The sequence below is a fragment of the Elaeis guineensis genome, chromosome 5 (assembly GCF_000442705.2).
Source record: "Elaeis guineensis isolate ETL-2024a chromosome 5, EG11, whole genome shotgun sequence".
NCBI classification, from domain to species: domain Eukaryota; kingdom Viridiplantae; phylum Streptophyta; class Magnoliopsida; order Arecales; family Arecaceae; genus Elaeis; species Elaeis guineensis.
This window is the reverse complement of record NC_025997.2, coordinates 92,451,943-92,478,118: the sequence shown is the minus strand read 5'-3', so window position 1 is coordinate 92,478,118 and position 26,176 is coordinate 92,451,943.

Sequence of the window (26,176 nt, the reverse complement as noted above, 5' to 3'; positions counted from 1 at the left end):
CCGCCCGGACTCCTACGGGAGCCGGGCTCCGCCGCCGACATCAGAACAGCTCCGCCCGGACTCCTACAGGAGCCGGGCTCCACCGCTGACATCAACCACAGCACAGCTCCGCCCGGACTCCTACGGGAGCCGGGCTCCGCCGCCGACATCAGAACAGCTCCGCCCGGACTCCTACGGGAGCCGGGCTCCACCACCGACATCGACAACAGCACAACTCCGCCCGGACTCCTACGGGAGCCGGGCTCCGCCGCCGACATCAGAACAGCTCCGCCTGGACTCCTACGGGAGCAGGGCTCCGCCGCCGACATCAGAACAGCTCCGCCTGGACTCCTACGGGAGCAGAGCTCCGCCGCCGACATCAGAACAGCTCCGCCCGGACTCCAACGGGAGTCGGGCCCCGCTCTCAGTATCAACTACTGGTAAGCTCCGTCCGGACTCCTACGAGAGCCGGACTTCACCTTTAACTTTGATTGCAAAGGACTCCGCCCGGACTCCTACGGGAGCCGGGCTCCGCCTTCGACATCGACAACAGCACAGCTCCGCCCGGACTCCTACGGGAGCCGGGCTCCACCACCGACATCGACAACAGCACAGCTCCGCCTGGACTCCTACGGGAGCCGGGCTCCACCGCCGACATCAGAACAGCTCTGCCCGGACTCCTACGGGAGCCGGGCTCCGCCTCCGACATCAACTGCAGCACAGCTCTGCCCGGACTCCTACGGGAGCCGGACTCCACCGCCGACATCAACTACAGCACAGCTCTGCCCGGACTCCTACGGGAGCCGGGCTCCGCTCTCTGTATTAACTGCTGGTAAGCTCCGCCCGGACTCCTACGGGAGCCAGGTCCCTCTCTCAGTATCAACTGCTGGTAAGCTCCGTCCGGACTCCTACGAGAGCCGGACTTCGCCTTTAACTTTGGTTGCAGAGGACTCCGCCCAGACTCCTACGAGAGCCGGGTTCCGCCCGCAACTTCGGCTCCGAGAGGGTTCCGCCCGGACTCCCACGGAAGTCAGACTTCACCCACGACCCCAGCTGCCAGGAGGACCTCTCCCGGACCTCCGCAGAGGCCGGGCTCCGATCGCTGTCGAGCTTCAATCAACAGATCCGTGCCCCCTGGCAGGCCACCATAACGGCCGCGATCCTGCTCCACTTCCTGTGGCGGATTCCGCGTAGCTCCATCATTCCCTGACAGGCCGCAGTAACCATCGCAGCTCTACTCCCCTTCCTGCGGCGGATTCCGCACAGCTCCACTTCCTGTGGCAGATTCCGCGCAGCTCCATCATTCCCTGACAGGCCGCAGTAACCATCGCAGCTCTGCTCCACTTCCTGCGGCGGATTTCGCACAGCTCCACTACCCCCTGGCAGGCCACCATAACGGCCATGAACCTGCTCCACCTCCTGCGACGGATATCGGGCGATTCTCCCATCTGCTGGCAAGTCACGACAACGGACGCTGCTCCACCCCTCGTAACAGATTCCACGTGGCGAGCCACGGTGATGGCCACATGTCTACTCCACTATCCTTCGCAATCAATTCCCCTGACCATGGGCGGCCCACTACCAGATGGCCACAAACGTCGCCATCAATCCGTTGCCTCCTCCGCCTATAAAAGGGGGACCCAGATACGTTATTCTTTAAGCTCATTTTTCTTATCTCAAAACTCTGCTAAATTCTCCGTTCGAGCACTCCATTCTTGTTGAGGCAGAGAACTGACTTGAGCGTCAGAGGGTCTTGCCGGAGCAACCCCACCTCCGGTTTAGACTTCTTTTGCAGGTCCCGACGGCGACCGTGGCTTCCCCGACTCCAGCTTCTCCGACGCAAGCAGATTTTTGCACCAACAGGATTGGCGCTAGAGGAAGGGCGCGAACCTTCGCAGCACCCTTATTCTTAAAGGAGTGTTCAACGGAGCCGTCTCTGACCGTCTCTCCGTCACCCACTCCTAATCTCCCTTCACGAGATCGACATTCGATGCCTCCGCGCAAGGCATCCACCCGGCGGTCTACGGCCTCCGTGGCCAGATCTCAGGCTCCGACCTCCCCTCCAGTTTCTCAGCCTCCTCCTCCTCCCCCTCCGGCGGTGGCGGTCGGCACGGAGCAGTTTGACTTGCTGGCGCAGCAGGTCAAAGGCCTCGTCGAAGCCGTACAAGCAATGCAGCAGCAGCAACCACAGGCGTCGGCACATCCGGAGGGGGCATCTCCGGAATGCCAGAACCTGACGGCGGGGCGGGCCACCTGGGCCAGCCACCCCGTCCTTCCCGGGAAGGCAAATCCGAGGGTAGAGAGCCCTCAATCGGATCACGACTCTACCCCTGGAAGATCCCTGCCCCCGCTCTGCCAAAGGACCCTCGAGACTCGAAGTCGAGAGGATTTCCTGGACCGAAGGCTCCAGGAGATGAACCGGCGGATTGAAGAACTCCGCCATGCGCCCCCCGCTTATGGTGAGGATATTTGCACTGACCCTCCCTTCTCCCAAATGATTATGCAGGAACCGATCCCGTCGAACTTCAAGCTTCCTCAGTTCGAAAACTACGACGGGACGTCGGACCCGGTTGATCATCTGGAGGCCTTCCGGACGATGATGCTGCTTCACGGCGCTCCTGACGCCATCTTATGCCGGGCTTTTCCGTCTACTTTGAAGGGAGCAGCAAGGAACTGGTACTCGGCTCTGAAGCCGGGTACCATCTTTTTCTTAGATCAAATGAGCCACCAATTTGTGGCCCATTTTGTCAGCAGCCGGCATCCCCGGAAGGGTTCGGAGTCCCTCATCAACATCAAGTAGAGGGAAGGGGAGTCCATACGGGCCTACGTCAACCGCTTTAACATCGCGGCTTTGGAGGTCCGGAACTTGGACCAGTCAGTTGCCATGGCTGCCCTGAAAGGTGGCCTTCAGAAGAATGATCTTTTGTACTCCCTGGAGAAGAAGTACCCCAGGGATTTTGCCGATTTACTGGCTCGGGCTGAAGGATATGCCCGAGCGGAAGAAGCCTTCAAAATGAAGGACGAAGAGACAGCAAGGGAGCGTCAAGCAGGAGATTCGAGCAAGCCCGCAGTTGAGAAAAGGCCCAAGGAAGCCCGGCCGCGTTCCCGATCCCCTCCTGGACATAAGCGCGCCCATACTCCACCCCGGGCACGCAGGCAGAGAAGCCCGGACCGCGGGGTTCGGCGGGGCTCCCCACCAGGAAGATTTCGCAACTACGCCCCCCTCAATGCCTCGAAGGCCCAAGTATTATGGAGGTCAGGGAGCAGCTCCCTAGGCCGGAGAGGATGCGCACACATCCCGGGAAGCGCAACCCCAACAAGTTCTGCCTCTACCACCACGACCACGGCCATGACACCGAAGAATGCATCCAGCTCCAGGACGAGATCGAGGAGCTCATTCGGTGAGGTCGACTCGACAGATTTATCCGCTGCAGGCCTGAGGGTAGAGGAGACCGGCCAAGAGCCCTCCCACTGCCTAAACCGCAGAAAATGGAGGAGCAGCCCGGGGACCGGCCTCCCATCGGGACCATCGACTCCATCACCGGAGGGCCTCAAGGAGGAGCGAAAAAACTGTAAATGTATCACTTACTATTTCGCCCTGAATCTACTTTTCTTTCTGCCTAACGTGCCCCTCCCACCTAGCGTGGACATATTATGACTGGATATGATCCCTCCAAAAACACAGCCATGTCAGGAACAGGAGGAGAACCTCATCCTGACATGAGCAAAGTCAAAGGCCCGGTTCTTTTAGACCGGATGGGGGAGAGGCCTTGCAACGCCCTAATGTGCCCCCACAGCCCTGTTAGGGACAGGAGGAGAACCTCGCCCTAACTTGAGCAAAGTCAAAGGCCCGGTTCTTTTAGACCGAATGGAGGGAGAGGCCTTACAATGCCTTAATGTGCCCCCACAGCCATGTCAGGAACAGGAGGAGAACCTCGTCCTGATATGAGCAAGGTCGAAGGCCCGATTCTTTTAGACCGGAGGGGGGAGAGGCCTTACAATGCCCTAATGTGCCCCCACAGCCATGTCAGGAACAGGAGGAGAACCTCATCCTGACATGAGCAAAGATGAAGGTCCGATTCTTTTAGACCGGATGGGGGAGAGGCCTTACAGCGCCCTAACGCGCCCCCACGAGCCAGGCTGGTAACGAGAGGAGAACCTCACGCCAGCTCGAGCAAAATGGAAGACTTTACCCGAACTCCTACGGGAGCCGGGTTCCGCCGCCAAGGAAGACTTCACTCGGACTCCTACGGGAGCCGGGTCCCGCCGCCGAGGAAGACTTCACCCGGACTCCTACGGGAGCCGGGTTCCACCGCCAAGGAAGACTTCACCCGGACTCCTACGGGAGCCGGGTCCCACCGCCAAAGAAGACTTCACCCAGACTCCTACGGGAGCCGGGTTCCTACGCCAATGAAGACTTTACCCAGACTCCTATGGGAGCCGGATTCCGCCGCCAAGGAAGGCTTCACCCGGACTCCTACGGGAGTCGGGTTCCGCCGCCAAGGAAGACTTCACCCAGACTCCTACGGGAGCCGGGTTCCACCGCCAAGGAAGACTTCACCCGGACTCCTACGGGAGCCGGGTCCCGCCGCCAAGGAAGACTTCACCCGGACTCCTACGGGAGCCGGGTCCCGCCGCCAAGGAAGACTTCACCCGGACTCCTACGGGAGCCGGGTCCCGCTGCCAAGGAAGGCTTCATCCGGACTCCTACGGGAGCCGGGTTCCGCCGCCAAGGAAGACTTCACCCGGACTCTTGTGGGAGCCGGGTTCCCACGCCAGGGAAGACTTCACCCGGGCTCCTACGAGAGCCGGGTTCCGTCACCAAAGAAAACTTCACCCAGACTCCTACGGGAGTCGGGTTTTGCCTACAAGGAAGACCTGGCCCGGACTCCCATGGAAGCCGGGCTCCATCCGCAACTTCTGCAGTGTGGGTTGATGGCGACGAAACTCGGTCGCCCAACAAGACCGGATGAAAGGAAAAAGCCCCCCCCCGACGACGTCTACATCAAACAAGTCAAACGACAAGACAGATTCAGCAGACAACAATATTAGTGCGGCGCGCGGACAAGGTAATGCAAAATGCTCTTTTCATTTCATTTCCGATATACGCACTACAGGGCCAGGACGGCCAAGGAAAGAAGGACAAAATGACAAAAAGGAAATAACTACATGATAAGACAGAAAGACAAAAGAGCTCTAAGGAGGTCCTGCTCCCTCCGACCTGGGGTTATCTACTCCATCCCTCAACCAGGACTGCCTCAGGTTCTCCATTGCTTCTTCTAGTTCTTCCCTCTTCCGCAACGCATCCTGGAGCGCCCGACGAAGTCGCTGGCTCTCAGCCTCCGCTTCTCGATGCCACTTCCGCAAAACTTCAGACTCCGCCTCCGCGTCTGCGACGGCCTTCCGCTCAAGTGCCAGTTGGATCTTCACTTGTTGCAGCTCGGCTGTCTTCTCCCCAAGGGAGACAGAAATCCCTTCGACAGTGCCTCTCAGGGCTTGGAGCTCTTCGGTATCTTGGGCAGAAGTAAGCTGCGCCCTATTAACCAGCTGCCCCTGGAGACGAACGACCTCGTCAGTCGCCTTCCAGAATCTCCCTTTGTACTCTTCCACTTGCCGGCGCCAGCTGGCCCCCTGCACGTCGTGGCTCATCTCGGCGTCTTGAAGCTGCTTCTGGAGGTCGGAGACCTTCTGCGACCACTTCTGTTCATCATCAACCCGGGCCAAGAGCCGGGATGAGTTTCCTTCTAGATGGCCGATCTTCCTCTTCGCGGCTGATAGTTCCACCTTAAGGGCGCTGATCCTAGCTTCTTGAGCCCAAATTCGGTCGCTGGTGCTCTTCATGCATTCCTCGAGCTCCTTTGTGAAGTTCGCCTTCCTCCGGCTGTAATCCATGATTGCCTTCACCTGGAGACTCCGAAAGTGGGCGGCCTCAGCGGTGGCTTCAGAATGGCCTTCTCTCGATTTGCGGAGCTCGCCTTCTGACTTCTTCAACTTCTTTGTCAGGTGGAGGACCTCCTTTTTCAACCGCTGGATTGTCGATTTCAGTGGGACCCCCAGGGGCAAGGGAAGTGCTTCAGCAGGGCACTGTCGTTGGAAGGTGCAAGCATTAGAGATCGACTCATTGCAAGAAGAAAAGTAGAAGGAAGGAGGAGGGGGAGGGAGAAGCCGTCCACAACAAGAAATTCGACTTTATTGATTGAATAATTTTGAAGACAAACAGAAAGGAAATATGGCGACAAAATAAGGGCACAGAATCAGAGGTCTCAGACCTCAGGGGCGGGAGGTGGAGAACTCGACGTGGGGGGTGCGACTGCGGTGGCGGCGGACGAAGGGCCGGCCTCGTCTTCAGACTCCTCAAGAAAGTCGAGGTCGAGTTCGGGGAATTTGCTGGCCACCTTCTCTTGGCAGAGCTCGAACCCCTTGGTGAACGTCTCCTGGCCGAACTGGACATTCAGGACCCTCATCTCCGCGGAGGCCTTGAATTCCTCCACCGCAAGGGCCCTGGCCTCCGAGACCAGAACTGAAGTTTGCTCGACCAAATGGGTGACCTCGGCCTCCGCCTTCCTCGCCGACTCCTCCAAGATCCGTCTCTCCTCTTCCCGGGCTTGTCTCTCCTCTTCCCGGGCTTGCCTCTCTCTTTCCAGGGCCTCCTGGAGGGCGGCTACTTCGGCCGTCTTCGCTTGGAGGCGAGCCACCTCGGCCTGGCAGCGTTCCTCCGCCTGAAGGAGGTCCCTTCTCATGCGGCTCGTCGCCTCGACATAGGCGAAGAGCTGGTGCCCAATCTGCAAGGACGGATAGAGAATTACAACAAAGGCCGAGTGACCGTGTAAATAAACATCCGCTTACCTCGAGGAAGGACCCCAAAGAGTCCCAAGCCCGCTGCTCAGGGTCGGCACGGTCGATCCTCTCCACGACGTCGGACAGGATGCAGCCGTCGAGCAGCCGTCTGATCAAGTCCCTATCGTTGAAAGGGTTCTCCGATCCCCCCTCGGAGCAGACGGACTCGTCTGCGGCAGCTCGGTGGCCACTCGCCCTGCGAGCCACCGATTTCCTCCTCCTCCCCACGGCGGGCGCCTCCATAGGGCGAACCCCCAAAGCGGGGGCCTCAGTCGGCGGGCTCCTCGAGGAAGCCCGGGGGGCCACTGGCTCGGCATCTGAAGGAATGTCGATGGCTGGGGCCGCCTGGACGGGCGCAGCCAAGCTCGTCTCCTCCGCCCTGGCCCTCTTCGCCGATCCGGAGGCCGCCGCGCCCTTTCTCTTCTGGGCTCTCATGCCCCTGGCGAGCATCCGCGTTGCTTCGGCGTCCATTGCTAAAAAAAAAAAAATGATGAGAAAAAAAAAAAAGGGAGAAGAAAGAAGAAAAAAGGAAAAAGAAGTGACACCGATCAGTCAAGAGTCAAAAAAAAAAAAAAAAAAAAAAGAAGTAAAGAGAAGAAGAAGAGGAAGGCAAGAAAAGAAAAGATAAGACAAGTACTCGCTGGATCCTGGGGGCTCAGGCCGATGTTGAAAAGAAGCTGCTTCCTCAGAAGATTAGGAAGAGAAGGAGCGGGATAAGTTAGAAGCTTCTGGGCGGCTTGGAGGTCGTCCTCCCCCAGATTGGGAGCCCGACGGACGGAATCCCTCAGAGAACCCCAAGGGGGCAGGCCCAGCTCCAAGGTCGGGCAGTGGACGAAGAGGTATTTCCCCTTCCAATTGTGAATCGAAGAAGGGGCGCCCTTCAGCAACCCCTTCTTACCAAACTGGGAGGAGAAGTACCACCAGTCCTTCGCCGAAAGATGGCGTTTGAAGTTATAAAAATGCCTAAACAAGGAGAGGGACGGCTGAACCTCGGCTATGTGACAGAGGGAGAGAAACCCTATCAAAAACCTAAAGGAATTCAGGGCCACGAAAGTGAGAGAAATGTCCAAGAAGCGGAAGAAGGCAGCGACGAAGTCAGGAAGCGGAAGCCGAAGTCCGGCACGGAACGCTTCCTGATACAAACAGAAGCGATCGGGAGGGGGAGTGCAGGCCCGATCAGAGGGATCAGGTAGCTCCAGGTCGTACTCCGGAGGAACCCCATACCGAACCCTTATCAGAAGGAGTTCATCCAGAGTCGACGAACATGGAATAGCGCCCGGCGCGAAAACCAGGCGAGGCCGAGCCCCGAGCGTGGGTTCGTCTGCAGAGTCAGGAACCTGGGGGTTTGAAGCAGAAGAACTCTCAGAACTGCCGGGAGCAGAAGAGCCAGAGGACATTTTGAGTTTCGAAGGGGGGATCTAAAGGACCCTAAAAAGACAGACCGAAAGGAGAACGAGATGCCGAAGGCTAACTCGGAGGGAGGCACAAAAGTAATGAAGAGAGGAGAAGCCCCTAGGCGGTGAGAGGAAGGTTGGCACTAACCTATATTGCTCTGAGGGACCTGGGGGACGAGAAACAGGAAGCACCTACGGCTCGAGAAGACGCTCACTAAAGCAGGGCTCTCGAAGAGAGGACAGACACCAGCAAAAACTCAGGAATGGAGTAGAACGCCTAAAGGGGGGAGGACGGATTTAAATAGACCCTGGGATCCGGCGCTATAATGATCGCGAATCCCCCAGGCCAGTCCGCATCCAACATGTGTCCCACTCCCCTTGGCAGACGGCTAAAAGCGGCTGACGGTTGGCAGGATCGTAATTGCGCTGTACCTAGGCCAGCGTACCTACGGGATTTTCGAAGCGTCCCCTCGTATCGCTCCAATTCGAAAAGACTCCGGCACGCGCTCATTTAATGCCAAAATATCTGGAGGCGACAGTGCGCAGGATTCGAAGGGATGGTTCCGGCTGTGCCCATCTCTCTCTCTGTACTTCCTTCGTTTGAAATTCAAACTCGAAAGTAGGGGGGCTGGTGTTGGGTATAAAATACCCACAGCCGAAACCCTCGACGGCATCTACAACGGCACAGCTCCGCCCGGACTCCTATGGGAGCCGGGCTCCACCACCGACATCAACAACCGCACAGCTCCGCCCGGACTCCTACGGGAGTCGGGCTCCGCCGCCGACATCAGAACAGCTCCGCCCGGACTCCTACGGGAGCCGGGCTCCACCACCGACATCAACAACCGCACAGCTCCGCCCGAACTCCTACGGGAGTCGGGCTCCGCCGCCGACATCAGAACAGCTCCGCCCGGACTCCTACGGGAGTCGGGCTCCACCGCTGACATCAACCTTAGCACAGCTCCACCCGGACTCCTACGGGAGCCGGGCTCTGCCGTCGACATCAGAACAGCTCCGCCCGGACTCCTACGGGAGCCGGGCCCCGCTCTCAGTATCAACTGCTGGTAAGCTCCGTCCGGACTCCTACGAGAGCCGGACTTCACCTTTAACTTTGATTGCAGAGGACTCCGCCCGGACTCCTACGGGAGTCAGGCTCCGCCTTCGACATCAACCACAGCACAGCTCCGCCCGGACTCCTACGGGAGCCTGGCTTCACCGCCGACATCAGAACAGCTCCACCCGGACTCCTACGGGAGCCGGGCCCCGCTCTCAGTATCAACTGCTGGTAAGCTTCGTCTGGACTCCTACGAGAGCCGGACTTCACCTTTAACTTTGATTGCAGAGGACTCCGCCCAGACTCCTACGGGAGCCGGGCTCTGCCGCCGACATCAGAACAGCTCCGCCCGGACTCCTACGAGAGCCGGGCTCCACCGCTGACATCAACCACAGCACAGCTCCGCCCAGACTCCTACGAGAGCCGGGCTCCGCCGCCGACATCAGAACAGCTCCACCCGGACTCCTACGAAAGCTGGGCCCCGCTCTCAGTATCAACTGCTGGTAAGCTCCATCCGGACTCCTATGAGAGCCGGACTTCACCTTTAACTTTGATTGAAGAGGACTCCGCCCGGACTCCTACGGGAGCCGAGCTCCGCATTCGACATCAACCATAGCACAGCTCCGCCCGGACTCCTACGGGAGCCGGGCTCCGCCGCCGACATCAGAACAGCTCCGCCCGGACTCCTACGGGAGCCGGGCCCCGCTCTCAGTATCAACTGCTGGTAAGCTCTGTCCGGACTCCTACGAGAGCCGAACTTCACCTTTAACTTTGATTGCAGAGGACTCCGCCCGGACTCCTACGGGAGCCGGGCTCCGCCTTCGACATCGACAACAGCACAGCTCCGCCCGGACTCCTACGGGAGCCGGGCTCCACCACCGACATCGACAACAGCACAGCTCCGCCCGGACTCCTACGGGAGCCGGGCTCCACCACCGACATCGACAACAGCACAGCTCCGCCCGGACTCCTACGGGAGCCGGGCTCCGCCGCCGACATCAGAACAGCTCCGCCCGGACTCCTATGGGAGCCGGGCTCCACCGCTGACATCAACCACAGCACAGCTCCGCCCGGACTCCTACGGGAGCCGGGCTCTGCCACCAACATCAGAACAGCTCCGCCCGGACTCCTACGGGAGCCGGGCTCCACCACCGACATCGACAACAGCACAGCTCCGCCCGGACTCCTACGGGAGCTGGGCTCCGCCGCCGACATCAGAACAGCTCCGCCCGGACTCCTACGGGAGCCGGGCTCCGCCTCCGACATCAACTGCAGCACGGCTCCGCCCAGACTCCTACGGGAGCCAGGCCCCGCTCTCAGTATCAACTGCTGGTAAGCTCCGTCCGGACTCCTACGAGAGCCGGACTTCACCTTTAACTTTGATTGCAGAGGACTCCGCCCGGACTCCTACGGGAGCCGGGCTCCGCCTTCGACATCGACAACAGCACAGCTCCGCCCGGACTCCTACGAGAGCCAGGCTCCACCACCAACATCGACAACAGCACAGCTCCGCCCGGACTCCTATGGGAGTCGGGCTTCACCGCCGACATCAGAACAGCTCCACCCGGACTCCTACGGGAGCCGGGCTCCGCCTCCGACATCAACTGCAGCACAGCTCCGCCCGGACTCCTACGGGAGCCGGGCTCCGCCGCCGACATCAACTACAGCACAGCTCCGCCCGGACTCCTACGGGAGCCAGGCTCCGCTCTCTGTATTAACTGCTGGTAAGCTCCGCCCGGACTCCTACGGGAGCCAGGCCCCGCTCTCAGTATCAACTGCTGGTAAGCTCCGTCCGGACTCCTACGAGAGCCGGACTTCCCCTTTAACTTTGGTTGCAGAGGACACCGCCCGGACTCCTACGAGAGCCGGGTTCCGCCTGCAACTTCGGCTCCGAGAGGGTTCCGCCCAGACTCCCACGGAAGTCAGACTTCACCCACGACCCCAGCCGCCAGGAGGGCCTCTCCCGGACCTCCGCAGAGGTCGGGCTCCGATCGCTGCCGAGCTTCAATCAACAGATCCGCGCCCCCTGGCAGGCCACCATAATGGCCGCGATCCTGCTCCACTTCCTGTGGCGGATTCCGCGCAGCTCCATCATTCCCTGACAGGCCGCAGTAACCATCGCAGCTCTGCTCCCCTTCCTGCGGCGGATTCCGCACAGCTCCACTTCCTGTGACGGATTCCGCGCAGCTCCATCATTCCCTGACAGGCCGCAGTAACCATCGCAGCTCTGCTCCACTTCCTGCGGCGGATTCCGCACAGCTCCACTACCCCCTGGCAGGCCACCATAACGGCCACGAGCCTGCTCCACCTCCTGCGACGGATACCGGGCGATTCTCCCATCCGCTGGCAAGTCACGACAACGGACGCTGCTCCACCCCTCGTAACAGATTCCACGTGGCAAGCCGCGGTGATGGCCACATGTCTACTCCACTATCCTTCGCAATCAATTCTCCTGACCATGGGCGGCCCACTACCAGACGGCTACAAACGTCGCCATCAATCCGTTGCCTCCTCCGCCTATAAAAGGGGGACCCAGATACGTTATTCTTTAAGCTCATTTTTCTTATCTCAAAACTCTGCTAAATTTTCCGTTCGAGCACTCCATTCTTGTTGAGGCAGAGAACTGACTTGAGCGTCGGAGGGTCTTGCCGGAGCAACCCCACCTCCGGTTTAGACTTCTTTTGCAGGTTCCGGCGGCGACCGTGGCTTCCCCGACTCCAGCTTCTCCGGCGCAAGCGAATTTTTGCACCAACAACTTTTGCCATCTTATTGTAAACTAAGACGTAGGTATCATATAAACAATCAGACCCCCACTTGGATTTCAGTTCAATATTCTCCTTTGATAAAATTGATTTTAGGATGTGGTTAACAACCTTTGAGGCACACTGAGTACTTGCATTCCTAGTAGATTTTATTATTAGATTGTGTCAATGTGGAGTTTGCAAGATTTGCTTTCTCTTTTGTTGGAAGGGATTACAAACTCGCAGTCATATTTAGTCTTTCTTTCTTTCTTTCTTTTGAAAATAAAATTGGCATGTGAATTTTTAGATTCAAATCCAAAACTTTCTCACCACATGGGCTAAGGAGATGAGGTGATTAGTCCATTATTCTACCTTATGTCTTGATTTGGAGCTTTGTATAGCTCGTACCAATATACTGGACAACAAAATAAAATTAGGAAAAAGGAAAGTTTCTTTTGAGTTAATAATATATGATTAACCATTGGAACATAATTACTCGACAAATGTCTATTCTCAAAATTATCTTGAATATACCTGTTTATGTCTCTTTGCATATTTTTTATGATATTGGGTTGAAGCATATCAATATAGATTAAGAGCTGAGTGAGACATGAAATACCATGTAGCATTCTTAAATAAGAAATAACTCTAACAGATGATACTTTTTCTCAAGAAAAAAGATTAAAAAACAAACATGAAACCAATGTCAGCAATAATAAATAAAAAAAGAAATAATTATTCTGAAAAAAACCAAAAAAATCTCGGCTTGGATGTATACTATAGTAAGGATCATGTAATATCCAAAAGAAATTTATTTGATATTACTTTTATTTTTATTTTTAATATATATATATATATATATATATATATATATGTATGTATGTATGTATGTATGTATGTATGTATGTATGTATGTATATTTCCAGCATAAACATGTTAAAATATAATGAATATTTTTTATAAAATATATAATTTTTTTCAAATTTTTGCTATGGCAAACATGATAATTGTAATAAGGTTACGATTATGATGGTTATAATGGTACCAGTAGTCATGATAGGAGGCTATAGTAGCAGCACTAGTAATAAATATAGCAATAATAGTGATAATGATAGATGAAGGTGTTGCTTAAAGTTAAATAGTCATTTACAAATCATGTCATCCATGATATATACAAAAGATAATTTTTTAATTTGGGACCATTAAGATAATACTTGTTCAAGAGCCATTATATGATGCAGCTTACACCATTTAATCCAATGTACAATGATATTATAAATGCGATCACAATAATGAGTTATTCTATCTCCATATGGCTTGTCACAATCCTATTTCTAGATGGATTACTTAGTGTTTTTTTTTCTTTTGATGGAACACTTAGTTTAATCTTTCATGGACCATGGTGTCCTTGATTTTTCTTCTATAATCACTTTTGTCACCTTATTGCTAACTAAGAGTTAGTTGTAATATAAAAAATTAGACCCCTGCTTGGATTACAAATTAATGTCGTCTTTTGATAAATTGATATTAGGATTTCCATTGAGAGACATTGAGAAGTTACATTCTTAGTAGATCTCATTATTAGTTTGTTTCATTGTGGCCCTTGTAAGATTTGCTTTCTCTATGGTGTAATCTTTTGTTGGAAGGGGTTACAAACCTGTAGTCATTTTTTTTTCTGAAATGCAATGGGCATGCAAATTTTGGATTCAAGTCCAAATTTTCTCACCACATTGGCTAAGGACATGAGGTGACGGGTCCATTATTGTGCCTTATGTCTCGATTTGGAGCTTTGTACAGCTCATACCAATGTATTGGACAAATCCAAAACTTTCTTCCCACATGGGCTAAGCACATGAGGTGATAGGTCCATTATTATATCTTATGTCTCGATTTGGAGCTTTGGATAGCTCATACCGATATACTGGATAATAAAATAGAATTACAAAATTAAGGAAATTTTCTTTTGAGTTAATAGTGTATAATTAGTCAAAGGAACATAATTACTCTACATATATCTATTCTCAAAATTCTCTTAGATATACCTCTTTATGTCTCTTTGCATGTTTTTTGTAAGTAAAGTTGGGTTGAAGCATATCAATATAGATTAAGAGGTGAATGAGACATGAGATGCCACATAACTTTCCTAAATAAGAAATAACTCTCACAAACAACCTGAAAAACATGATATTTTTTATCTAGAAAAAAAATTTAAAATAAAATATAAACTTGAAAGCAATGTCAACAATCATTAACAAAAAAGTAGGAATAATTATTTTAAAAAAACAACAAAATCTCAACTTTGATGTATATAGAAGATTGGATCATGCAACACTTAGAAAATTTCCATTTGATATCACTTTTATTTTTAAAAATAAATATATATTCAGCTTAAATATGTTAATTATAATGAATATTTTTAAATAAAATATATCATTTTTCTTCAACCGTTGCCTGTGGCAATATGGTAATGGTAATAAGGTTGCAACGATGATGGTTACAATAGTACTAGCAATCATGATGATAGGTTGTAATAGCAGCAATAATAATGATGATAGTAATGATAGTGAAAATCATAAATGAAGGTTTTTCTTGAAGTTAGATAGTCATTTACAAATCTTGTCATTTTTGATCTGATACTAACATTAACCTTCAATTTAAGACCATTAAGACAATAGTTGTGATGTAGCCATTATATGGTGTAGCTTGTGCTATTCAATCAAATGTGCAATGATATTAAACATGTGACCATAATAATTAATGAGTTATACTGTATCCACATGGCTTGTCACAATCCTATTTCTGGATGGAGCACTTATTTTTTTTGTTTTTTTTGGTTATAGATGGACTATTCAATTTAGTCTCTCATGAGCCATGGTCCCCTTCACAATTTTTCTATAATCATTTTTTTGTCACCTTATTACGAATTGAGAGTTAGTTGTAATATAAATAACCCCTACTTACATTTGAGATTAATATCCTCCTTTGATAAAATTGATAGTAGGGATTGGTCTTGATAGCCTTTGGGGGACATTGGGTAGTTGCATTCCTAGTAGATCTCATTATTAGTTTGTTTCACTACGCTTTTTGTAAGATTCACTTTTTGTATACTGTAATCTTTTGTTGGAAGGGATAACAGACTTGTAGTCATATTTAGTTTTTTTTAAATACAATAAATATGCTGTTGGATTCCGGTGGCACAGCGGAAGGATTAGGTGTTTAAAATTTTTATTCAAAACACCCAATGCATCGGAAGCCCTAATGCCCAGAAGCTCTTGACTATAATAATCAAAGCATAATAAATATAAATTAGAATAAGAAGAATACCTGTAGTGCTAACCTTAATTTTCACAAGATGTCCAAGTGTCCGCCCTCCAATGGTGATCCACACGAAAATTGAACCAAAGACAGCATTCCTTCTTCACCTTGCTTCAAGAGTTCTAGCCCCTAAAACTCGACTAGCCTCGTACCGGTCAAATTTTTTCAAGAACCTGACCTCACCCTCTTAGAACCTCCTCTGAACTTCTGATTCTCTTTTTTTAGGACCCTTACAACCCTTGTTAGGACCAGATAAGACTTTGTTTTAAATTCCAAAGCCCTGTCCTAAACTAAGATAGGTTGTAAGAAAGAAAAGAGAGCAACAGGAGAGAAATTGGAAATCCCTCTTCGATTCCTCGGATACCCAGTGCCCCAGCCTATTTATAGCCACCAGAGGGACACCAAAAGAGCGGGACATGCTTTATCCAAAAGGCATATCTGATCTGATTATCAGAGATAAGAGTTCCTTCAAGCAGAAGGACTCTTATCCATGATACGTCGATCAGCACCCTGGTCTGCGTGCGTGCAACCAAAGAAGTGATGTTTTCATATCCCTTCTCAAATCAAAAAAAAATTTAAAAAATCCACATGGATTGAAAATTCAATCTAGATTCTAGAAAATCAAAAATGGTGATAAAATTCTCACGGAAGGATGCTATCCTCGCACCTCTTCACGCGAGTGCAGATCACCATGCGTGAAGGCATCAGAACCAACTTATGGCATCCGTTTGGCATCTAGATAGGTCTGAAAAAATTTCAAAAAAATTATTAAAAATATCTTATCAAAGGTAGAATGTTATCACAAAAACTTGCTCCAATCTGAAAGAATTTGATAGAAATAAGGACTCTCCAAATCATGGAGAGATGCGATGCTTCTGCGCGCACTCGAGACATCCTTCTTTTTCCAATTTTTTCTCTTTCTCAAAAATTTTAGAAAAAATATATCTCATACTTTGAGATATGTACCAGAGGATGGAGGGTGATGTCAGCTATCACACATAATTTTAATTCTACAAAAAATAATATTTTTTTTCTGCCCATGCCAACACTTATATGCAGAACTTGTTTTGCACCAAGAGTCCACCACAACTTGGACTCTTCATAATTGATGTTAACATGGGATGTGGTACCCCAATTTGGGCTGCTTCCAGGTGATATGACCTGATCTAAATGTCTATCAAATTGGGCTAGCTAATTAGCAAGAGATGGGACCAAATTGATCTTCAAAGGAGCAAGGGTTTCCATACATGCTAGCATGCTTACCGCAACCCTAATTGAATCCAAAATTCCAATCAACCTTTTTCAAAAGGATCCTTGGCCAATTTTTATATGTGTGTGACCCATTGGGTTCCATATCTAGTCGATAGTAGGTCTAGATATAAGTTGACCAAATTTGATTAGATTTCAATCTAATCGATTTTGGTCCAATCGAGCTAACCCGAGTTCAATAATTAGAATCATTTCTAATTGACAATCAAATTAAACACTTTAATTCGATCAAAAATCTACAAGTCAAGATTGATGTCTAGCAATGTATCATGACTATCCAGAAGATATAAAATTTGATAAAAATTCCAAATCTACCGTTCAGTGGCAAATTACCGTGCAATTCAATCCTTCGATCATCCTTATACCCTGAATATATTCATGAGTATGGAATCATATCAAACTCAAACACATATTCATATCAATTTTCAATTAACCAATAATAACTCCAATGAAGAAGCATTAGAAACTCTTTCTAATCTCCTTCCTGCTTTTGGCCAAAAGACTTTTCTGACTCATCTAGGATTGAGAATACACAGGATGCGATCTCTTCTTACTAGAAGTGATCAATTCCATATTGACCTACTCACAACCTTCATACTCACTCCACCATATCCAAAATACCCCGTACATATCTTAATGCCATGCCTGGGTATGAATCAAAATATGGGTTCATGTGCACAAGATTCCATGGTGGTTTCAGATCTAAGGATTACTTGCACAATTCTCACTTAGAGAATCATCTTTGACATGTAAATAAGGCTTCTATTAGATGTTCTCTTTTATCGAGTCAATTCAGTAGACTCATTTTTCAAATGAGCATCCACATCCTTGTATTAGTGTCTCACACAAGTGGCTAATGAGATCTGCCATCCTCTCCATTGAGCATACATAGGATGTGCCAGTCTATTTGGAACATTGATCCCCGATTAAGAGGTGAATGAGACATGAGACATGAGATGCCACATAACATTCCTAAATAAGAAATAACTCTCACAAACAACCTGAAAAGCATGATATTTTTTATCTAGAAAAAAAATTTAAAATAAAATATAAACTTGAAAGCAATGTCAACAATCATTAACAAAAAAGTAGGAATAATTATTTTAAAAAAACAACAAAATCTCAACTTTGATGTATATAGAAGATTGGGTCATGCAACACTTAGAAAATTTCCATTTGATATCACTTTTATTTTTTTATTTTTAAAAATAAATATATATTCAGCTTAAATATGTTAATTATAATGAATATTTTTAAATAAAATATATCATTTTTCTTCAACCATTGCCTGTGGCAATATGGTAATGGTAATAAGGTTGCAACGATGATGGTTACAATAGTACTAGCAATCATGATGATAGATTGTAATAGCTGCAATAATAATGATGATAGCAATGATAGTGAAAATCATAAATGAAGGTTTTTCTTGAAGTTAGATCGTCATTTACAAATCTTGTCATTTTTGATCTGATACTAACATTAACCTTCAATTTAAGACCATTAAGACAATAGTTGTGATGTAGCCATTATATGGTGTAGCTTGTGCTATTCAATCAAATGTGCAATGATATTAAACATGTGACCATAATAATTAATGAGTTATACTGTATCCACATGGCTTGTCACAATCCTATTTCTGGATGGAGCACTTATTTTTTTTGTTTTTTTTTGGTTATAGATGGACTATTCAATTTAGTCTCTCATGAGCCATGGTCCCCTTCACAATTTTTCTATAATCATTTTTTTGTCACCTTATTACGAATTGAGAGTTAGTTGTAATATAAATAACCCCTACTTACATTTGAGATTAATATCCTCCTTTGATAAAATTGATAGTAGGGATTGGTCTTGATAGCCTTTGGGGGACATTGGGTAGTTGCATTCCTAGTAGATCTCATTATTAGTTTGTTTCACTACGCTCTTTGTAAGATTCACTTTTTGTATACTGTAATCTTTTGTTGGAAGGGATAACAGACTTGTAGTCATATTTAGTTTTTTTTTAAATACAATGGACATGCAAATTTTCATATTTGAATCCAATACTTCCACACCACATGACTATTAGGATCCGATAACTCAACGAAAGAATTGGTGTTTAAAATTTTTTATTCAAAATACCTAATGCACCAAAATCTTAATGCCCAAGATACCTTGATAATACTAATCAAAGCATGTATAATCATGAAGTAATAGGATGCATATCTATTAAATTCTGATTTAGTGATGATTAATTTTCATGAGGTGTCCAAGTGTTCATCCTTCAATGGTGATCCATATAGAAATTGATCCAAGAACAGTGCTCTTACACCATTACTTCAAGAGTTCTAGCCCCTAGAACTCGACTAGTTTCATGCTGATCAAGTTTCTCCAAGAATCTGACTCCATCCTCTCAAAATCTTCTCTGAACTTCTGAATTCTCTCCTTTAGGACCTTTCGTACCTTTGCCTGGACCTGATTAGGCTTAGTCATAAAGATCAAAGCCTTGTCTTAAGACTAAAAGGATTGTAAGAAAGAAGAGAGAGATAAGGGAGACAAAATTGGAAAGTACTCTGAATTGATCTGAATACCCAGCATACACAGCTATTTATAGGTGTCAGAGGGATGCCTAAAAGAAAGGCCATGCCCTTACCAAATGCCCTATCACATCTATGTATTAGAAAATTAAGAGTTTTCAAGTGGAAGGACTCTTCAGCCTGATACGTCGAATAGAACTCTCCTACACGTGCACGCTCAGAGAAGGGATGCTTTGGCATCCTATCTCCATTCAGATTAATCCTAATTTTCCATGTGGCAAGAGGATTTAAAACTAATCTCAAATGATAAGATGAGAGGTTAAGTGGTGCCTCCTTCTGCTTAAAGTAGAAGGACTCTTTCTGCATTGCTTCACACTATTTTCTTACCACCACGCATGCGCACACAAGGGGTGCATCTAGCATCCTTTCGACTATCAGATAAGTTTAGAAAATTTCATATAAACTTCCATTTAAAAATTGATCCAATAAGGCATATAATCTGATAGGTGGTATCCCATTCAAATCACATTTGAATGGCAAAAGGACTCCTTAATTCGAAGAGTCGTGTGAGTCCAATCTCATGCGCACCATTGATTTCTTTCCAAATTTTTCTCCATGCCTTATAAAATCTAGAAAACACAATCTCATACTTTGATATGTGTGCTAGAAAATGGAAGGTGATGTGGGTTGCCACATGTGGCTTAAACCAAAGGCAGAAGGACTCTTCCTTCTCCTTTCACCAAGAACGTGCATGCCCCACATCTTTATGCGCTAAGGGTCCAACCAAGTTAGGACTCTAACTAATTGGTGCCCAAGAGGCCATGTGCTGCCATCCAATACTGCCACACCCAAATCCAAACCCAAATTAGCCCATGGCTCAATTTTATTTGATCAAGAAGCAAGATTCGATCTGATTTTGAATTCAATTCTAGGAGCTAAGGTGTCCACACATTCTAGCATGCTTACCAAAAATCTTGATTAGATTCAAAACTCCAATCAACCTTATCAAAAGGATCTTTAGCCAATTTCTTTATATTTGTGATCTATAGGATTTCACATCTAGCTAGCAGTAGGTTCGGATACAAGTTGACCTAATTTGATTGGACTTCTTCTAATCAATTAAGATCCAAAACAAGCTAATCCGAGTCCAGCAATTAGAACCCTTCCTAATTGATGATAAAATTAAATTTTTTAATTTGATCAAACCTACAAATCAAGATTAATATCTAGCAACATATCATGACTATTCATAAGATGTAAAACTTGACAAAAATATCAAATATATCCTTCAATGGTAAGTTACCATGTAATTTAATCCTTCGATCATCTCTATATTCTGAATATGTTCATGAGTATAGAATTATGTTAAACTCAAATATATATTTATATTAATTTTTTATCAATCAGTGATAACTCTAATGATGAAGTATTAGAAATTCTTTTTAATCTCCATCCTGCTTTTGGCTAAAAATTTTTTTTTGAGTCATCTAGAGATGAGAATTCACAGGATGCCATCTCCTCTTACTAGGAGTAATCAATTTCTTATTGATCAACTCACAATCTTCATATATACTCTACCATATCCAAAACATCTCATACATATCTTAATACTATGCTTGGATATAAATCAAAATATAGATTCATGTGCACAAGATTCCATGATGATCTTAGATCTAAAAATCATTTACACAACTTTCATTTAGAGAACCATCTTTTGACATGCAAGTAAGACTCCATAGGATGTTCTCTGTCGATGAGTTGATTCAGTGAACTTATTCTCTAACGAGCATCCACATTCTTGTATTAGTGTCTCATATAATGGCCTGTGAAAATCTGCCACCCTCTCTATCGAGTATACATAGGATGTGCCAGTCTATCTAGAATATTGATTTCTAACTCAATATTTCTATGACTAAAAATATTAAAGATTTAAATGTTTGAATTTTAGATTTTACAAGCATGAACTCTTCATGATCCTAAAATCATTGTCCTAATCTATAAGGTTCATTATAATCTTAAACATTGTAAGATATAGTTAAAATGATGAATCAATGCATCATTTTATTATCAAATAAAAATTGTCATTACATGAATTAAAAGTTTACAATGAAAAGTTTTGTTGGTGCAAAAATTCGCTTGCGTCGGAGAAGCTGGAGTTGAGGGAGTCGCGGTCGCCGTTGGGACCTGCAAAGGAAGTCTAAACCGGAGGTGGGGTTACTCCGGCAAGACCTTCCGACGCTCAAGTCAGTTCTCTGCCTCAACAAGAATGGAGTGCTCGAACGGAGAATTTAGCAGAGTTTTGAGGTAAAGAATTAGAGCTTATCGAATAATGTATATGGGGTTTCCCTTTTATAGACGGAGAGGGCAACAGATTGATAGCGACGCCTGTAATCGTATGGTAGTGGGCTGCCTAGAGTCAGGAGGAATTTATTGCGGAGAGTAGTGGAGTGGGGTCGTGGCTATCACCGTGGCTCGTCACGTGGGATCAGTTACGGGGAGTGGAGCGGCGTCTGCTGTCGTGACTCATCTGGGGGTGGTGGAATCGCACAGGATCTGCCGCAGGGAGTGGAGCAGAATCATGGCCATTAATACGGCCTGTCAGGGAGTAATGGAGCTGCTTAGGGCCCGCCGCAGAGAGTGGAGCAGTGTTGTCCATTATTGTGGCCTGCCAGGGGGTCCAGCCTCATCGGCCGAAGTTCGGTTGGAGTTGGTGACGGAGCCCGGCTCCCGTAGGAGTCCGGGCGAGGTCTTCCCATATTTGGAATAGAAGATGGAGTCTGGCTTCCATAGGAGCCTGGATGAAGTCCACTCGCAGTCGGTCGAGTCGAGGATGAAGTTCGGCTCTCGTAGGAGTCGGGATGAAGTCCTCTTGCAATTAAAGTCAAAGGCAAAGTCCGACCCCCGTAGGAGTCCGGACAAGGTGTACCAGCAGTTGATGTTGAGGATGGAGCCCGGCTCCCGTAGGAGTCTGGATGAAGTCCTCTCGGAGTCGAAGTCGTGGGCGGAGCCCGGCTCTCGTAGGAGTCCGGGCGGAGTCCTCTCAGAGTCGAAGTCGTGGGCGGAGCCCGGCTCCCGTAGGAGTCCAAGCGGAGTCCTCTCGGAGTCGAAGTCGTGGGCGGAGCCCGGCTCCCGTAGGAGTCCGGGCGGAGTCCTCTCGGAGTCGAAGTCGTGGGCGAAGCCCGGCTCCCGTAGGAGTCCGAGTGGAGTCCTCTCGGAGTCGAAGTCGTGGGCGGAGCCCGGCTCCCGTAGGAGTCCAGGCGAAGTCCTCTCGGAGTCGAAGTCATGGGCGGAGCCCGGCTCCCGTAGGAGTCCGGGCGGAGTCCGCAAGGGCTAATCCTGTTGAGAACTTCGGCCGTGGGTATTTTATACCCAACACTAGTCCCCCTACTTCCGAGTTTGAATTTTGAATGAAGGAAGTACAGAGAGATTGGCATGGCCGAAGTTGTCCCCTCGAATCCTGCATACAACCGTCCTTGGATATATCGGCATTTAATGTGCGCATGCCAGAGCCCTTTTTTCGATTAGGGCGACCTGAGGAGTCTTTTCAGAACTCCCGCCGAAACGCGAGCCCAAGCATCGCGCTATGGAAATTTGCGAACAGTCAATCCTCGATAGCGGCGAGTGGGACACGCGGGACACGTGGTAAGCACCGGTTGGCCTAGGGACACCCGCCGCCATAATTGCGCTAAGATCAGCTGCCTATTTAAACCCCCTATCCTTCCTTCGGGGCTTCATTCTACCAAAAGGATGGCACCTTTCTTTCGTTTGAGGGCCTAGCTACTCAGCCACTTCCTTGGTGCCCTTGCTAACTCCGAGCGTCCTCCGCGCCGATCCTTGCCATCTTCAGCCCCCCTATTCCTCTCCAAGGGGTTTCCCCGTCATGCCCTCCACCCCGGAGGCCATCCTCAAGGGGATGTCAAGGGCTTGGAGGAAGGCAAGGAGGAGAACAGCGGTCGGTGAGTTCTCCGGCCATCGAGCGGCCGCTGAGGGTCCCCGTCGTTTCGAAGGGGGCTCGAGGAAGAATTCCTTCGACAACAGGGGTTTAATAACGGGGGCCGTCGGTAAAGGCATTCTGCCCGAGAATTTCGGAGTAGCAAGATGGGGTGATACCGGTCAAGAGGGCAGAGCTGTCGTCACAAGCTGTGGCGGGATCCTTGATGTCGTCGGGGCTGAGGGACCAGAAGCGGTCGACGTCAACGGTGGGGCAGTGAAACTTGTTGCGGGGATGGTGGAAGTAGCGCATGCCGACCTTGCCGGAGCATTTTGGACGGTGGCTATCATGGAGCATTCGGTGATGACGCATATCTCTGGTGCCACCGCTGCCCCCGGGGTGACTCCGGTTCTTCTTGAAACAGGTCTTCGTCGCCGCTGCCGTTGCCTCGACCACCCCCGGGAATCTATCCCATCCTTTTCCCCCTAAGGTTGGGACTTCGGAGGTGGAGCGAAACAAGGCGGGGCGAAAGCCGATGGGCCCGTCACACGCACTGGACAACGCGGCTGGGAAGGACGGAAATGGGAAGAGAAGTTTGCAGCTTGAAGCGGCCTCCAGTGTATCCTTTCCAAACCGTGTTCGTGAGACTTGCAATGATGTATATTTTTTTTTTTTCTGGCCCACCGGGTCTTGTAACGTACATCTTGTTAGTTGAAAAATGAAAAGGGAATTTTGTTACCTCGTCCGCATCTTGCATCGAATAGTTGCCTGTCGAACTTCTTTATTCTTCTTTCTTCTCTCTTCCTCCTTTTCTTTTTTTTCTTTTCTCCTTTTTTTTTTTTTGTTACGTCATCCTAAGGTTATCGGTAGTCCCTTTTATTCGTGTTGGATTGTCATTTGCCGAGCTCCTTTTCGATTTTTACACCGTTCGAAGGTACCCGATTGCCATTGCACCAACCCATCTTTTTCGTCAATGGCCGCAGGCTCACCCGGGGCCATTCGGGCTTGGGGTCCCTCTTAGGGCTTGAGTTCGGGGGTCCGAGCTTCTGTCACCCTGAGTAAGTTGTCCTATTTTGCGTCGAAAGCTTCCTTGAAAGCTGGGACTCCCGATGGGAGCCCCAATCCTTGCTATGACAGGGTTTTCTGTACCTTGACCGCTGTTTGTCTTCCAATCGTCGCTGTTGTGGTCCATTGCCTTCCTTTTTCCTTTTCGCTTGGAGTTTTTCTCTGCTGAAGTCGAGGCGAAGTTCGACTCCCGTAGGAGTCTGGACGAAGAACGCTAGCTGTTGAAGTTGGTGACAAAGTCTGGCTCCCGTAGGAGTCCGGGCGGAGAGTCCCTCTTGAAGTTGGAGTTGTGGGCGGAGCCCGGCTCCCGTAGGAGTCCGGGCAGAGTCCTCTCGGAGTCGAAGTCATGGGCGAAGCCCGACTCCCGTAGGAGTCCGGGCGGAGTCCTCTCGGAGTGGAAGTCATGGGCGGAGCCCGGCTCCCGTAGGAGTCCGGGCAGAGTCCTCTCGGAGTTGAAGTCGTGGGCGAAGCCCGGCTCCCGTAGGAGTCCGGGCGGAGTCCCCCTGCAATTGAAGTCAGGTACGAAGTCTGGCTCCCGTAGGAGTCCAGACGGATCTTACCGGCAGTTGAAGTTGGCGACGGAGCCCGGCTCCCGTAGGAGTCCGGGCGGAGTCCCCCTTGAGGTTGGAGTCATGGGCGGAGCCCGGCTCCCATAGGAGTTCGGGCAGAGTCCTCTCGGAGTTGATGTTGCGGGCGGAGCCCGGCTCCGGTAGGAGTCCGGGCGGAGTCCTCCTGCAATTAAAGTTAGGTGCGAAGTCCGGCTCCCGTAGGAGTCCGGACAGATCTTACCGGCGGTTGAATTTGACGACGGAGCCCGGCTCCCGTAGGAGTCCGGGCGGAGTTCCCCTTGAGGTTGGAGTCGTGGGTGGAGCCCGGCTCCCATAGGAGTCCGGGCGGAGTCCTCCTGTAATTAAAGTTAGGTGCGAAGTCCGGCTCCCGTAGGAGCCCGGACGGATCTTACCGGCGGTTGAAGTTGGCGATGGAGCCCGGCTCCTGTAGGAGTTCGGGCGGAGTCCCCCTTGAGGTTGGGGTCGTGGGCGAAGCCCGGCTCCCGTAGGAGTCCGGGCAGAGTCCTCTCAAAGTTGATGTTGTGGGCGGAGCCCGGCTCCCGTAGGAGTCCGGGCGAAGTCCTCCTCAATTAAAGTTAGGTGCGAGGTCCGGCTCCCGTAGGAGTCCGGACGGATCTTACCGGCGGTTGAAGTTGGCGACGGAGCCCGGCTCCTGTAGGAGTCCGGGCGGAGTCCCCCTTGAGGTTGGAGTCATGGGCGGAGCCCAGACTCCTATAGCCCTCTCGGAGTTGATGTTGCGGGCAGAGCCCGGCTCCCGTAGGAGTCCGGGCGGAGTCCTCCTGCAATTAAAGTTAGGTGCGAAGTCCGGCTCCCGTAGGAGTCCGGACGGATCTTACCGGCGGTTGAATTTGGCGATGGAGCCCGGCTCCCGTAGGAGTCCGGGAGGAGTTCTCCTTGAGGTTGGAGTCGTGGGCGGAGCCCGGCTCCCGTAGGAGTCCGGGCAGAGTCCTCTCAGAGTTGATGTTGCGGGCGGAGCCCGGCTCCCGTAGGAGTCCGGGCAGAGTCCTCCTGTAATTAAAGTTAGGTGCGAAGTCCGGCTCCCGTAGGAGTCCGGACGGATCTTACCGACGGTTGAAGTTGGCGACGGAGCCCGGCTCCCGTAGGAGTCCGGGCGGAGTCCCCCTTGAGGTTGGGGTCGTGGGCAGAGCCCGGCTCCCGTAGGAGTCCGGGCAGAGTCCTCTCAAAGTTGATGTTGCGGGCGGAGCCTGGCTCCCGTAGGAGTCCGGGCGAAGTCCTCCTGCAATTAAAGTTAGGTGCGAGGTCCGGCTCCCGTAGGAGTCCGGACGGATCTTACCGGCGGTTGAATTTGGCGACGGAGCCCGGCTCCCGTAGGAGTCCGGGCGGAGCCCCCTTGTGGTTGGAGTCATGGGCGGAGCTCGGCTCCCGTAGGAGTCCGGGCAGAGTCCTCTCAGAGTTGATGTTACGGGTGGAGCCCGGCTCCCGTAGGAGTCTGGGCGGAGTCCTCCTGCAATTAAAGTTAGGTGCGAAGTCCGGCTCCCGTAGGAGTCC